Here is a 15,379-nt window from a genome sequence, read left to right on the forward strand (position 1 = left end):
ATCTCTCCAATAAATTATATCTTTCACATAAGAAATATTTAAAATTAAAATTCCTTTTAATTTAATGGGGGTCGGCCACCTAAGCTTGGCTTCAAGCTAAGGCCGGCCACCCACGAATCAAGGCTTGGCCGGCCCTAGCTTGAACCACAAGCTAGCTTGGTCAGCCCCTATATCATGGGTACGAAGGTGGGTATAGGTGGGTATAGTATTCTATAAATAAGAGGCTACGATAGAGACCGAGAGGAGGAATTGGTTTTGGTCTCCCGATAAAATTAATCATCCCGTGTTCGCCCTGAACACACAACTTAATTTTATCAATAATAATTCATTCCACTAGAGAACTATTATTGAACTACCGCACCAATCCCAAATTACATTTTTGGGCTCCTTCTTATTATGAGTGTGTTAGTCTCCCTGTGTTTAAGATGTCGAATGTCCACTAATTAAGTGAGTTACTGACAACTCATTTAATTAATATCTTAATCCAAGAATAGTACCACTCAACCTTATCGTCATGTCGGACTAAGTCCACCTGCAGGGTTTAACATGACAATCCTTATGAGCTCATCTTGGGGACATTATCAACCTAGATTACTAGGACACAGTTTCCTTCTATAATCAACAGCACACACTATAAGTGATATAATTTCCCATCTTATCGAGCTTATTGATTTATCGAACTAAATCTCACCCATTGATAAATTAAAGAAATAAATATCAAATATATGTGCTTGTTTATATTATGATTAAGAGCACACACTTCCATAATAACTGAGGTCTTTGTTTCTTTATAAAGTCAGTATAAAAGAAACGACCTCAAATGGTCCTACTCAATACACTCTAAGTGTACTAGTGTAATTATATAGTTAAGATAAACTAATTCCTAATTACACTACGACCTTCCAATGGTTTGTTCCTTTCCATTTTGGTCGTGAGCTTTATAAGATACTGATAACATCATCTTCTGTATGTGACACCACATACTATGTTATCTACAATATAAATTAATTGAACAACTACAAACAAATGTAGATAATTTGACCAAATGTGATTCTTTATTCAAAATAAATGTTTACAAAAGCTTAGACTTTCAGTATACACTCTAACAATCTCCCACTTATACTAATGACTAAGCTGCCATATCTTCTGTCATACATCTGATTCTCATTCCCTCCACATGCCGATCGAAAGCTTTTGCCGGAAGGGCCTTAGTGAAAGGATCTGCCAGGTTATCTGCTGATGCAATCTTAGCGATGACAACTTCTCCTCGCTTCACCATATCTCGTATCAGGTGGTACTTGCGCTCTATATGTTTACTTGCCTTATGGGCTCGTGGTTCCTTCGAGTTTGCAACTGCACCGCTATTATCACAATAAATTGTGATGATTTTGGGCAAACCAGGAATTACATCTAAGTGCATTAAAAAGTTCCTGAGCCATACTGCTTCTTTAGCCGCCTCAGAGGCTGCTACATACTTAGCTTCCTTGGTTGAGTCCAAAAAGTATTTCTGCTTAACACTCCTCCATGCAATGGCTCCACCTCCCAAAGTAAACACATAGCCTGATGTAGACTTCATTGTCCCTATCGATTGAAATCAACGTGTAACCCAGGGGAGCAAATCGTCGCTTGGTAAATTAGCATATAATCTCTAGTCCTTCTCGCTACTTTAATATATGCTTTACCGAAGTCCAACTGTCTTGGGTTACTCGATATATGCTAACCATGCCCACAACAGATATCGGTCTCGTACATAGCATTGCATACATTAGGCTTCCTACGACTGAAAGGAACCGCTTTCATGTCCTCTATCTCCTTTGATGTCTTCGGAGACATCTCTTTAGATAGAGCTACTCCATGTCTAAAAGGTAAGAAACCTTTCTTGGAATCTTGCATGCTAAAACGAGCAAGGATTGTATCTATGTATGAAGCTTGGGACAGACACAACATTCTTTTCTTGCGATCCCTTATAACTTTGATCCCAAGAATGTGTGCACAATCTCCTAAGTCCTTCATATCAAATTGTTTTGACAACCATACCCTTACGTCCGATAATACCTTGACATTGTTGCCAATTAACAAAATATCATCTACGTATAGTACAAGAAATACCACCACGTTTCCGTTACACTTCTTGTATACACAAGACTCATCCGGACACTGAATAAATCCATATGACTAGATTACTTCATTAAACCGGATGTTCCAAGACCTTGAAGCTTGCTTTAGTCCATAAATGGACCGATTGAGCTTGCACACTAGATGCTCTTTGCCTTTTTTAATAAACCCTTCTGGTTGCTTCATATGGATGTTCTCTTCAAGACTTCCATTAAGGAAAGCTGTCTTGACATCCATTTGCCAAATCTCATAATCCATATGAGCAGCAATGGATAAGAGTATCCGGATAGACTTAAGCATAACTACCGGTGAAAAGGTTTCCTCATAGTCGATTCCCTCTTTCTGAGTGTATCCTTTCGCAACAAGCCTAGCTTTGAAGGTTTCTACCTTTCTGTCTGTCCCTCTTTTCCTTTTGTAGATCCACTTGCATCCAACGGATTTTACACCATCAGGTGGTTCTATAAACTCCCAGACCTTATTAGAGTACATAGACTCTATTTCAGAATTCATTGCCTTTTGCCAAGATGCTGCATCTATATCTTGGAGTGCTTCGTCATATGTTTGGGGATCAGGTTCATGTTTACCCGGGATCAAGTCCGAAGACTCTCCCAAAAACATGAATCTTTCAGACTGCCTTACAACCCTCCCACTACGACGAGACACTGTCTGTGGTTGTGTATCATGTGTGACACTTGTTGCAGTCTCTTGTGGTACTTTATCTTGTACTATTGGTACTGAAGTAGACGTATCCTCTCTAAGTTCTTTTAAAACAACTTTGCTACTGGCCTTGTGATCCATTATATAGTCTTCTTCTAAAAACTGGGCATTGGTGCTAACAATGACCTTCTGGTCTTTAGGACTATAAAATAAACCACCTTTCGTTCCTTTGGGATACCCCACAAACACGCGAACTTCTGTACGAGATTCTAACTTATCAGCATCTGGTTTCAGCACATGTGCTGGACTACCCCAAATCCGAATATGTCTTAAACTGGGCTTTCGCCCATTCCACAATTCTGTGGGAGTAGAAGAAACTGATTTAGAAGGTACTAAGTTCAGAATGTACACTGCTGTTTCCAGAGCGTATCCCCAAAACGAATTTGGTAATTCTGAGTAACTCATCATCGATCTAACCATCTCCATAAGAGTCCTATTCCTTCGTTCTGTCACACCATTCTATTGGGGTGTACCAGGTGCAGACAGTTGGGATTGATCCCGGCCTCTGATAAGTAATTCCTAAATTCTCCTAAGAGGTATTCGCCACCATGATCAGACCGTAGTGTCTTGATACTTTTACCTAGTCGTTTCTCCACATCAGCCTTGTATTCTTTGAACTTATCAAAGCACTCGGACTTGCGGCGCATTAGGTAAATGTATCTGTATCTTGAATAATCATCTATGAAAGAGACAAAATATTCAAAACCACCTCTTGCCTGGACAGACATAGGACCACACAAATCAGAATGAACCAATTCTAACACTTCTTTGGCTCTATACCCCTTGGCCTTGAAAGGCCTTTTGGTCATTTTACCTTCCAAGCAAGATTCACAAGTTGAAAAATTTTCCAACTCTAATGAACTCAAAAGTCCATTGGCTATAAGCCTCTGAATCCTACTTAAGTTAATATGACCAAGCCTGAGATGCCAAAGATATGCTTGGTTCATTTCCGAAGGTTCTTTTCTCTTATTATAGTTAGAAGATGAGTTATAAATTTCCATGTTTTGCTTTGTGGGAGAAATTGGATTTAAAGTATACAAATTACCAACTAATGCACCAGAACAGATAATCACTTTATTTCTCTTAATAACTACATCGTTACTAAAGGAAACTGAATATCCATCCAAAAATAGTTTAGAAACTAAAATTAAATTTTTTCTAAAACGGGGTACATAAAGACAATTTCTTAAAACCAAATTTCTATTCCTATTAAAAGATAAGTAGACGTCTCCCACTGCAACAGCCGCCACCTTAGTAGCATTGCCCATGTAGACGGTAATCTCTCCTTCAGATAGTCGTCGGGTTTCCTGGAACCCCTGCAAGGAATTGCAGACATAATCAGTGGCTCCCGTATCTACACACCAGGTGCTGGTAGATAACACTGCTAAACATGTTTCAACAACTAGAGCATGAGATATACCTTTGTTGTTTTGATTCCTACGAGGACAGTCCGCCTTCCAATGCCCTGACTGCTTGCAGATGAAGCACTTGCCCTTCGGCTTTCTTCATTCCAGCTTTAGATCCTGTACTCTGAGATTTATTCACTTTCTTTACTGGACCAACTTGTTTCTTCTTCTTCTTTCCTTTCAGTTTAGAAGTAGAACCATTTTCAGCATAGTGAATATGAGAATTGTGATGAAACAAACCTTCTGTTGCCTAAAGTTCTGTCAGTAGTTCCGCCAATGAATATACCCTTTTGTTCATATTGTAATTCAGGCAGAATTGCTCAAAACTTCTAGGCAGTGTTTGGAGGATCATATCGATCTGGGTTTCCCCATCAATTTCTCCTCTAAGGATCTGTATTTCATTCAGATAAGCCATCATCTTTAGGATATGATCCCTCACAGGAGTACCCTCTTGCAAGGTGGCTGTCATTATCTTTCGCATGGCTTCTTGCCTAGAAGCCCGATCCTGATGACCAAAGAGTTCCTTGAGATTGTTCATAATATCATAGGCTGTTGGTAAATCTTGATGCTGATATTGCAATACATTTGACATTGAAGCCAAAATGTAACACCGCGTCATCTCATCTGCTTTTTACCCATTTCCTATGATATTCAATCTCCTCTTGGGTAGATTCACCAGTGAGTGCATCAGGACAAGGCTCAGTCAGTACAAACTTATAGCTTTCAGCAGTAAGAACAATGTCCAGGTTCCTTTTCCAATCTATGTAGTTAGGACCAGTAAGTCTATTCTGTTGTAGTATGATGGACAGTGGGTTGAAAGTCATCCTAAGAATCACAAATAACTTTTGGTCAGAACTCTAAATTTAGAATAATATTGATTCCTCAAACAATACTATTTTAAATTAACCAACACCTCAAAACACCGCGAATATTGTATGCCACGATAGTGTGGACGTATACAAATTCAGCATTTGTAAAAGGAGGGTTTTAACCCATTAATTTTATTATCTTGTCAACCTAACTTTTTGACAAATAAAATTAATAGTTGGTATCCTTTGGTCACACAAATAATAGCAGTGACTCCGATGGGGAGGATACTATTAGATGTGCCTAAGTGTATACCATTACTTGACACTAAGTCCATTAATAAGATTGTGCCCCTTCCGATGGGGACACTACAACAAAAATGTTAAAAGACAACACCCCTACGACAACGGTTTTAAGAGAAAGTGTTGCGTATTTGCTCAAAGACAACGGTTTTTGCCAAAACCGTTGTCTTTGAACTCCCCATTAAATATAAACGACAACGGTTTTGTGAAAACTGTTGTCATTGAGAAAAACGACAACACTTTTTACAACGGTTTTATAAACCGTTGTCTTTATCTGCATTTTTAGGAGTTATAACAACAGTTTTGATAAAATCGTTGTATTTGACTTTGGTCTTTTTTTTCCCCTCGCACGCAGTTTTTGCTTTCCCTCTCTCTGAATATCTTTTCGGCGCCATGTCTTCCCCTTTGCGTTCAACCCTAGCCATTTTTCTTTCCCTCTCCTCATACAATCTCTTCATGCCATCCTGTCGACCGACCGTCCGCCTCTACTGGATCTTCCTCCACGACGGTGTCAACGAGAATCCCCCTTCCCTAAGGCAAAACCCTATTGCAAACTCCCTCGCAAAACCTAAGACATTTGGTGACACCCAGAGCAGCAGCCGCCTCCTCCAGGAGCACCGCACCCAGCGCCAAGCTGCGGACGTGGATCCTGCGGAGGGAGCTCCGCGGAAGGTCCTCGTCGGAGGAGAGCTTGTGAGTGACAACTGGATTGAGGTCGGATACCACTCTGGTGGAGTGGCTCCACCGGGCAGTGGCGTCGGAGGATGAGGGTGGCGGAGGATCTCCAGCAACTTAACGATGACGGAGACCGCGCCCTTTTTGATGGCTTGCGGCCTCTGCAAGCGCCTCCTCGGCCCCGGACGCGACACCTTCATGTATAGGTATTCCTCAACGTCAACAAAGGGGGGAAATGATTTTTTAGGGTTCACTTTTTTTTTTGTTATTTGGATGTCTCATCATCTCTTGTTCTTATTTTCTGCTATTTTTGGTTTTTGTCTAACATTTACTTTAAAAAGAAATTTCTTATTTGATTCCCTCCTTGCCATTGTTCGATTCTGCTCCATAGGAAATCATGGAGATGATTTCCTATGGAGTTCTCATGCCCAGGCAATAATCCGATCCTGACTCCTGTGAGTTCTCATTCTTGGTGCATTTTAAGAATTGCGCATTGCTTTCGTTTTAGGGTGATCCCCTGCCGACGGGAACAACCGGAGGCCTACCGGCTTTACCTTGAACTCCTTACCCGCTATGCCTTTTCCACGCTCTCGTTCGAGGCTGTGACTTGTAGAGACAAGTGAGTTCTTGACACCTTTTAGCTAATTGATGTTCATGATTATTTATTTATTTATTTTTGGTTACATACATTTTACATTTTTTTTGTGAGAACTTTTGTAAACGTCTTTTCCCACTCGTAGTTGTTTAATTTGACAAATTACCTTTGCTTGGATAGCCAGATCTTAGAGATAATCTACAGTTTTCCCTCCTTTGTTCTATTGCTTTTGCCATGTTAATAGGCGTGGTTACGTTGTTAGCATATTTCATTTAGAGTTATAAGATAAATAGTTCGCTCTGGAAAAACCTCAAAGGTAAGCATATGCAAACATGGTATGATAAGGGAATTTATGTTTTGAGGTGTGTTGATCCTTTTTTTTTTATCATGATAGTTGCCACTATTTTTAGTATGCTAATACTTTCATGACAATTTCACTTCTACCATAAGCAACCAGATCGAAAGTAACTATAGAAATGCCCTTCTGAAACTGATTGTCAAATTAAATTCCCTTCAGAATAGATAATTATTTTTTTTTATGCCTTGGTGATTGTTTATAAACTGCAGTGGACTTATTTACCAAAAGTTTCCACCTCCAGGATTGATCTGGATAATTAGTTCATTGTTCGATTCTACGAGAGATATTGTCTCAAACGTGCGGTGAATCCAGTAGTCCATGACGCTCGCTTCGGCGAGGACCGCCCACCGGCGCCTTTCGCCCCTTCACTACTAACCCAATCCGGCCCGTCGGCGTCCCCAAAGCAAGGCTGTGCCCATGCTAAGTTTGGCCTGGTCCCGGCAGCCGTGCGTGTCGAGGGTTTTGACTGCCTTAACCGTGGCCGCCAGAGCTGCAGTGGCATCACTACCGTGGCCTAAACCGGCCCCTTCTTCGAGTACGCTCTCGGCACCGTTTTGGAGCGCTGCGGTAGGAAGAGTGGGGGAAAAAAACAGGGGAAACAAAAAATTAACATCAACAAATTAAAAGTCTAAAAACTAGGCAAAGTTAGCAACAGAGATGGGGAAGAGAATTAAGTTAAAAAGAAAATGGAGCTCTTAGATATTTTGCGAGGCCTTTCGGCTTTTTCTTTCCAATTGTACATTTTTCTGGTACCAATCTGTCTGTTTGTAATTTAAGCTTCATATAGATACAAAATAAGGGAGGTGAGAGGGAGAGGAAGAATTCAAATCTCTTATCTTTTTTATGTGTTTGATTTTGATCCATGAATTAGGTTTGAGCCATTGTTCTTAGGAGCTTTGACTCTAAAGGAAGACTATAGTTTTGAGCTCAAACGGTCTGGGTCTTCTTGTTCAGTCAGTTCCAAAATTATTATTGTAAAAACAATTTTGAAAGAACTTCTAAATTATCTTGTTTATATCTTTCTTGGATCCTAATCTTTGCTTTTTATTCTTTTTTATTTGATTTCTTCAATGAAACAGTTGAATGTGGAAAAAAATTCATCAATATCTATTTGGCAACTTGTCCTTCACTTCAACGTCCATTAATTCTGTCATTAATGCTGAGTGATACTGATCTGATCAAACTATTTTTTGATTAAGACCTTCATAAAGATACATAGAAACTATTCTCATAGAATATTTTAAGGGTTTTTTCGATATATTATTCTTGATGATGCTTGTTTTTCTTTCTTTGTAGGTTGTTGTATCAACATCCAAAGCATAGGAAATCAAGGGTATTCCTTAACTAATGGAGCATAAGAACTAGTTTTTTTGTTTTTATTGTTCCCCTATTGACGCCAAGTAGCCATGAAGGATTTAGACTCGTTGGATGATTATTAATAATTTGTAGCAAGCTAAAACAAATTTTATCAGTGCGAATCGATAATTAAGAGTAATCATATTTAGCGAAAATGACATATTCCTAACTATAGAGTTTTTTCACAGGTAACCAAGCAACATAATGAAGACTGTAAAAGTCTCTTAAGATTAATGGGTGTGCCTACTATTAAGGTAAACTAGTCCACTTTCACTTATTGAATTCTTTATCCTTGCTACAAGAATTTGAACTAACAATGTCACAGTTTTGCTTTCTCTTGCAAACATTTCCTAAAGCTGCATGCAATTGCTTAATATACAAGTATTGTATCTCTTGTTTTAGAAGCTAAACTTATCTTTTTGATCTAAAGGCACCCTGTGAAGCAGAAACTCAATGCGTAGCTCTTTGCAAAAGTGACAAGGTAAAATGATGCAATGTAACACATTTTGTTTTGTTTTTTTAACTTTAATATCCTAAATGTATTTCTTTGTTATCAATATCTAGGTATTTGCGGTTGCCTCAAAAGACATGGATACTTTAACTTTTGGGGCACCAAGGTTTCTCCGTCATTTAATGGATTCAAGTTCCAAAAAAATCTCTGTGATGGAATTTGAAGTTTCAAAGGTATATTTATTTTGCTTATTGCTAATTGAATTACTGTATTTATTCACATCCTTATTTTTCAGGTTCTTGAAGAGCTAAGACTCACTATGGATCAGTTTATTGATTTGTGTATTCTCTCTGGATGTGATTATTGTGATAGCATTAAAGGTAAACTTTTTTATGAGTTATTGTACATTCAACAAGTTTAACATACAAGGCTAATACTCTATTGCTTACTGTTTACGAAATTTGATAACTAATGTTCATTCAAATCTCTAGTATGATAATGCTTGTGTGGTTGAATATGGTGTCAGTGCTACAACTGTTCCATGTCTATGTTACTTGGATTTGATATAGTATTCAACATGAGTATGATCGCAATCTCTGACATGGCTATTTTTACAAATTGTACATGTGTTCAATAGGATTAGTGATTGTTCACTCTTAGTGTCACTGTTTGAGTGTCATTATCCAAAGTATCTATATCCAACGCAGATTTGGGCAATTATGTCATGCTTTGAAAATTTTTATTTTTTTTTAAATGTTTGGCTGAAGGGAAAAAAACTTTGTTTCTACATTTGATGTTCCATGAAATAAATTATACACATACCTTTGCCCAATACCTCATTCTAACATTTGATGTTACATGACACTTATTTAGTTGTTTCTGTATTATGCAATGACTGACGGTTAAATTATATTTTGTGAATACCAGAGTTCTTTTCCTTTCAGACACAATCTTGATATTCCTCTTCCAATGTGTTACTCATGAATGCAGCTGATTGAGAGAGGATTTATTATTATTATTATTAGAACCATATTTCGATAAGGCTCCTTGAGTCACATGGAGTACATTAGTTGGAAGAGTTTCTCCATTTCTTCTAGCAGTGGCTAACAGTTCTGCAACATGTACAAATAGATACTCAAAGATTATGTTCAAGGGTAGTCATAAGTTTGAGTCAATGTAAAACTTGATAAAGTTGCAAAAAATCCTCTTTAAACCAGTCATTAGTTGAAAACGTAAGAGAAGGAGGAAAATTTGCATTTGTCTATTTTTTCCCTAACGGGATGAAAGTAGTTTTTTAATTGCTCTTATTCATTGGTAGTCATATTTATAGTAATTTTGACTATAACCACCTCAAACATACAACTTCGAGTATAAAATGGCATGTTTCCTTGTATTGCTTGTTTTCCAGGAATTCATGTTGTCATGTAGACTATAATCTGGAATTCTAGAATTTTATAAGTTTTGTTGAATTTTTCTTTTGCAGGTCGGGCAATTCGTGAGGCTTGAGTTTTTTTGATGCAAGAAGTGAGCTTTGTTAGGATGTAGCTTGCCTTGCTAATTTGTAAATTAAAAGTCATATGGAGAACAACAAATGGAAAACATGTGATTTAATGTATATGGAGAACAGTAATGGAAAACATGTGTATTTTGATGAGTAACAACTCATTTTGTATATTTTGTATATGTGTGGTTACTTATATATGGATGTTTATTTTGGATTTAATGTAGTAAATATTTAGTTTTGTATTGGTGGTTTGCTTATAATAAAATAAGATTGGTTGTTTGGTATTAATGAACATTAAAGACAATAGTTAAAAATGTTGTAAAAACTATGTAAACCACAACGATTTTTTTTTTAAAAAGTGATAAAAGACAACGGTTTTATCCGTTGTAAAATATATTAAAACTGTTGTGGAAAAAAAAAGCAAAATGAGTAAATATTATCTACCACAACAGTTTATATCTGTTGTAAAAAGAGTCTACTACAACGGTTTATTTCTGTTGTTGAAATTAGCTACCACAACGGTTTTAAAACGTTGTCGTATCCTTTGTAGCCAAATTTTGAGCATATATACAACAACGGATAAAAACTGTTGTTAAATATCTACAAAGACAACGGATTCAAAACCGTTGTCGTAGGGCAATACATTCTACAACACCCTCAGTTACAACAGTTTTTTGACCCTACGACAACGGATAATATCCGTTGTCGTTTGCAGTTTTTGTTGTAGTGAGAAGATCACACGCTCTTAATTAATTTCCTATAGTCATCCTAAATGGAAGTTTGTTCTAGTGATCCACAAACAAGCTCATCCGATATGGAGGAAGGCACTCAGAGCCAACACGCAAACTTGTTTGCATCATTTACAAACCAGTAATGGAGACCGTGGAATTTATTTAAAATTCCTCTCCCACTTAGTTATTTATAAATGAGGAATTTTAACTATGCTAGCCTACTGGACATGTATACTAACATGCACACACAGCACAACATAAAAGCAATAAATGAAAAACTATTTTTCAACTATTATGGCTTTTATCTATTGTTGTCCTCTGTGTGTCGCCAACCCTAGCTGCTGCCATCTTTGGCCACTGCCACCGGGTCTTGCTATCACATCCATCTTGCTCCTTGTTCCGCTGCGCCTCTGGTCCTCAAAAAGGTTCCACGCCTTGCAAGATTCGATCCGCGACATAAATAGAATTTTACATTTTTCGATCCTATATTCCTCGAAGGAATGTACATGTAAACTAGATCGAACATAAAATAAAAATTTACATCCATCAATCCTATATTCCATAAAAGAAATGTACATATATCTAGATCAAAAATAAAATTCTAATAAAACTAAATACAGCTCCTGCTGTATTTTATAATACAATCATGCACACACATATAATTACCCTTGACAAGTCCAAGGGTCCAATCACACACATAAAAACTATAAGTCATAATAGTTGGATCCTACATCCATAAAGTTAGCACATCCTACTATTAATCTGCCTAAATTATGTATGACATGTGCATAATTAAACTAATACCAAATACACAGAGGCAAAACCCTAGCTCTGATACCAATTGTTGGTTGCTACTCGGAAAACCTAATGGTTCCACTGTACAAAAATTTTGTACAAAGGTCTGAACCTTTTCCTAGCTACCATGTGTTCTTTTAAATTAAACTTGGATCGTCTGCGGAACTTAACACGTTTGATCCAAAGTTTAATCTATTTGTTCTTTTAGGTTTTGACTTGGATCTCCTGCGGAACTTAACACGTTCGATCCAAATCACCTAAGTCATTAATTCCATTAAATATTAATTTCCATAATTGGTTCCCAGTACTGACGTGGCGAGGCACATGACCTTCTTGGATATGGGAGCAACCACCACCGACTAGACAAAACCTTTTAAGGAAAGCTAATATTTAATTTCCTAAAATAACTTTAGGTTAACCGAAAGGAACAATCAAATCACAAGGAAAAGAAAAAATAACAAAGAACACAACATCGAAAATAAATTCGAAATACTAGAATCACATGCCTCTTGTATTTGGTATTATTTTCAAAAATAACTAGTATGATGCGGAAAGGAAAAATACTAGTTATACCTTTTAGAAAAACCTCTTGATCTTCTACCGTATTCCTCTTATAATCTCGGACGTTGTGTGGGCAACGATCTTCCAGATGAGAAACCACCAAAGCACCTTCTTCTCCTCCTTGCTAGGTTCGGCCAAATCAAAAGCTTCACCAAGGATGAAGAAAAAAAACACCAACCAAGCTCCAAGGGATGCAAGCTTTCTCTTCTTCTTCTTCTTCTTCTCCAAGTAATATCCGGCCACCACAAGAGCTCCAAACAAAGAAGGGTTTCGGCCACCACAAAGAGGAAGAGAGGGAGAGAGGATGGCCGGCCACAACACCAAGGAAAAGAGGGAGAGAATAATAGAAGTTGTATCTCATGAAGGCACCCCAACCCCCTCTTTTATATTCCTTGGCTTTGATAAATAAGGAAATTTAATTACAATAAAATTTTCTTAACTTTCCTTGACAACAATTAATTAAGAAAAATTAAATAAAATTTCCTAATTAATTGTATGTGGTCGACCACCTCATGGAGAGCAAACAAGTCAATTTTAATCAACAATTAAAAATTTCTTATTTACCTTTAGAAATTTTAAAAAATAAAATTTCCTTTTAAAATCCCTTCATGGTTGATAAAAAGAAATTTCTATAATTTTAATTATTCTACATGTGAATAATTTATAAAGAAGAAAAATAAATATCTTTCCAATCTACAAATAAGGAAAGAGATCTAATCTCTTTCTTTAATCTTTTGTAGATCCTTTTTAAAAGAGATATTTTAATTTTTAATCTCTCTAATAAATTATATCTTTCACATAAGAAATATTTAAAATTAAAATTCCTTTTAATTTAATGGGGGCCGGCCACCTAAGCTTGGGTTCAAGCTAGGGCCGGCCACCCATGAATCAAGGCTTGGCTGGCCCTAGCTTGAACCACAAGCTAGCTTGGCCGACCCCTATATCATGGGTACGAAGGTGGGTATAGTATTCTATAAATAAGAGGCTACGATAGGGACCGAGAGGAGGAATTGGTTTTGGTCTCCCGATAAAATTAAGCATCCCGTGTTCGCCCCGAACACACAACTTAATTTTATCAATAATAATTCATTTCACTAGAGAACTATTATTGAACTACCGCACCAATCCCAAATTACATTTTTGGGCTCCTTCTTATTATGAGTGTGTTAGTCTCCTTGTGTTTAAGATGTCGAATGTCCACTAATTAAGTGAGTTACTGACAACTCATTTAATTAATATCTTAATCCAAGAATAGTACCACTCAACCTTATCGTCATGTCGGACTAAGTCCACCTGCAGGGTTTAACATGACAATCCTTATGAGCTCATCTTGGGGACATTATCAACCTAGATTACTAGGACACAGTTTCCTTCTATAATCAACAACACACACTATAAGTGATATCATTTCCCAACTTATCGGGCTTATTGATTTATCGAACTAAATCTCACCCATTGATAAATTAAAGAAATAAATATCAAATATATGTGCTTGTTATTATATTAGGATTAAGAGCACACACTTCCATAATAACTAAGGTCTTTGTTTCTTTATAAAGTCAGTATAAAAGAAACGACCTCAAATGGTCCTACTCAATACACTCTAAGTGTACTAGTGTAATTATATAGTTAAGATAAACTAATTTCTAATTACACTACGACCTTCCAATGGTTTGTTCCTTTCCATTTTGGTCGTGAGCTGCTGTTTATAATTTATAAGGTACTGATAACATCATCTTCTGTATGTGACACCACATACTATGTTATCTACAATATAAATTAATTGAACAACTACAAACAAATGTAGATAATTTGACCAAATGTGATTCTTTATTCAAAATAAATGTTTACAAAAGTTTAGGCTTTCAGTATACACTCTAACACTTCTCCCCCTTTGATCACATTAAAAATAGGAGTATGCCATGAAAGTAACTTGAAATAAATTTTAAATATAGTCTAAGGGATAAAAATACAGCGATTAGTAACCAAAAAAATCAATAAGTTTAAATTTCAAAAATCTAGATTTTTACTATTTATAAATAATTTTTGAAAAAAATAATTTTAGAATTATGTTTAATTGTTCAAAAATGTTGAAAACTTTTACAATAGTTAAGCAGAAATATCTAAAACTATAAAAAAAATTCTACAAAATTAATTTAAGCAGTAATAATTCTTTTTCTACAACACGATGGAATTACTTAAAAAATATTAAAAATAGTTAGTTAGTTCAAAAAAAATCTTGAAATATTTTTTGAAAATATAACGAAGAAAGTGTTTTTATAGAATTTTTTTTAAAATTAAATTTTAAAGTATTTTTAATATTAGAATTTGTATTTGGATAAATAGTTCATAAAAAATTCACCAACGGTAAAAAAAAATTAGAAAAAATTTTTAGATAGAGAAAATGATTAGGTTTCACAGAAAAAATAAAGTTCACAAAGATGACCCTGAGAAATTTTTTAAAATTGAAAAATATGATTTTTGTTAGAAAAATCATAAAAGTAATATAATGAATAGAAAATTCTAAAAAAAATTCTACAGATAAGATATGAAATTTTATCTTTTAGAAAAATTGATATCCACTTAATTTCGAATAGAATTTATAAAAAAAAATTTAGACAATTTTAAGATTTTAAACAAAAAAAAATAGAAAATCAAATTAAAAATAAAGAATGTATAATGCTTTTTAATTTAAACATGATTTTGGAACCCAATATAGGTTTCTTCCAACTGGATTAATCAACAACTTTCTAGGAATATATTATCTTTCAACTTTTATAATTTGGCCTTTATGGTATCTAAAATACTAATTAAACCTTTGATGATATTTGAAATTTCTTTTTGGAGCATGTGAAAGATTTGAGCATGAATTATCTTTTTCTAGCATTTCAATTTTATCTTTCAATTTTGTATTTTTATCTATTAATTTCTCATTTTCTTCTTTTAAGCATGCATATTCTTTCTTTGATTTTACATACTTAGTTCTAGTTTTACACAAAGATCTAC

General features: G+C 35.8%; 1 long non-coding RNA gene across 1 annotated transcript; it reads left to right on the top strand.

The window, feature by feature from the left end:
• Nucleotides 1-8,746: 8,746 nt before the first annotated feature.
• On the top strand, nucleotides 8,747-9,164 carry LOC122011283. Its single transcript, XR_006119989.1, has 3 exons — nucleotides 8,747-8,812; nucleotides 8,896-9,015; nucleotides 9,078-9,164. It is a non-coding gene; the product is annotated as an uncharacterized LOC122011283 (long non-coding RNA).
• The last annotated feature ends 6,215 nt before the right edge of the window (nucleotides 9,165-15,379 follow it).

Source organism: Zingiber officinale, chromosome 1B (genome assembly GCF_018446385.1).
Source record: "Zingiber officinale cultivar Zhangliang chromosome 1B, Zo_v1.1, whole genome shotgun sequence".
NCBI lineage: Eukaryota > Viridiplantae > Streptophyta > Magnoliopsida > Zingiberales > Zingiberaceae > Zingiber > Zingiber officinale.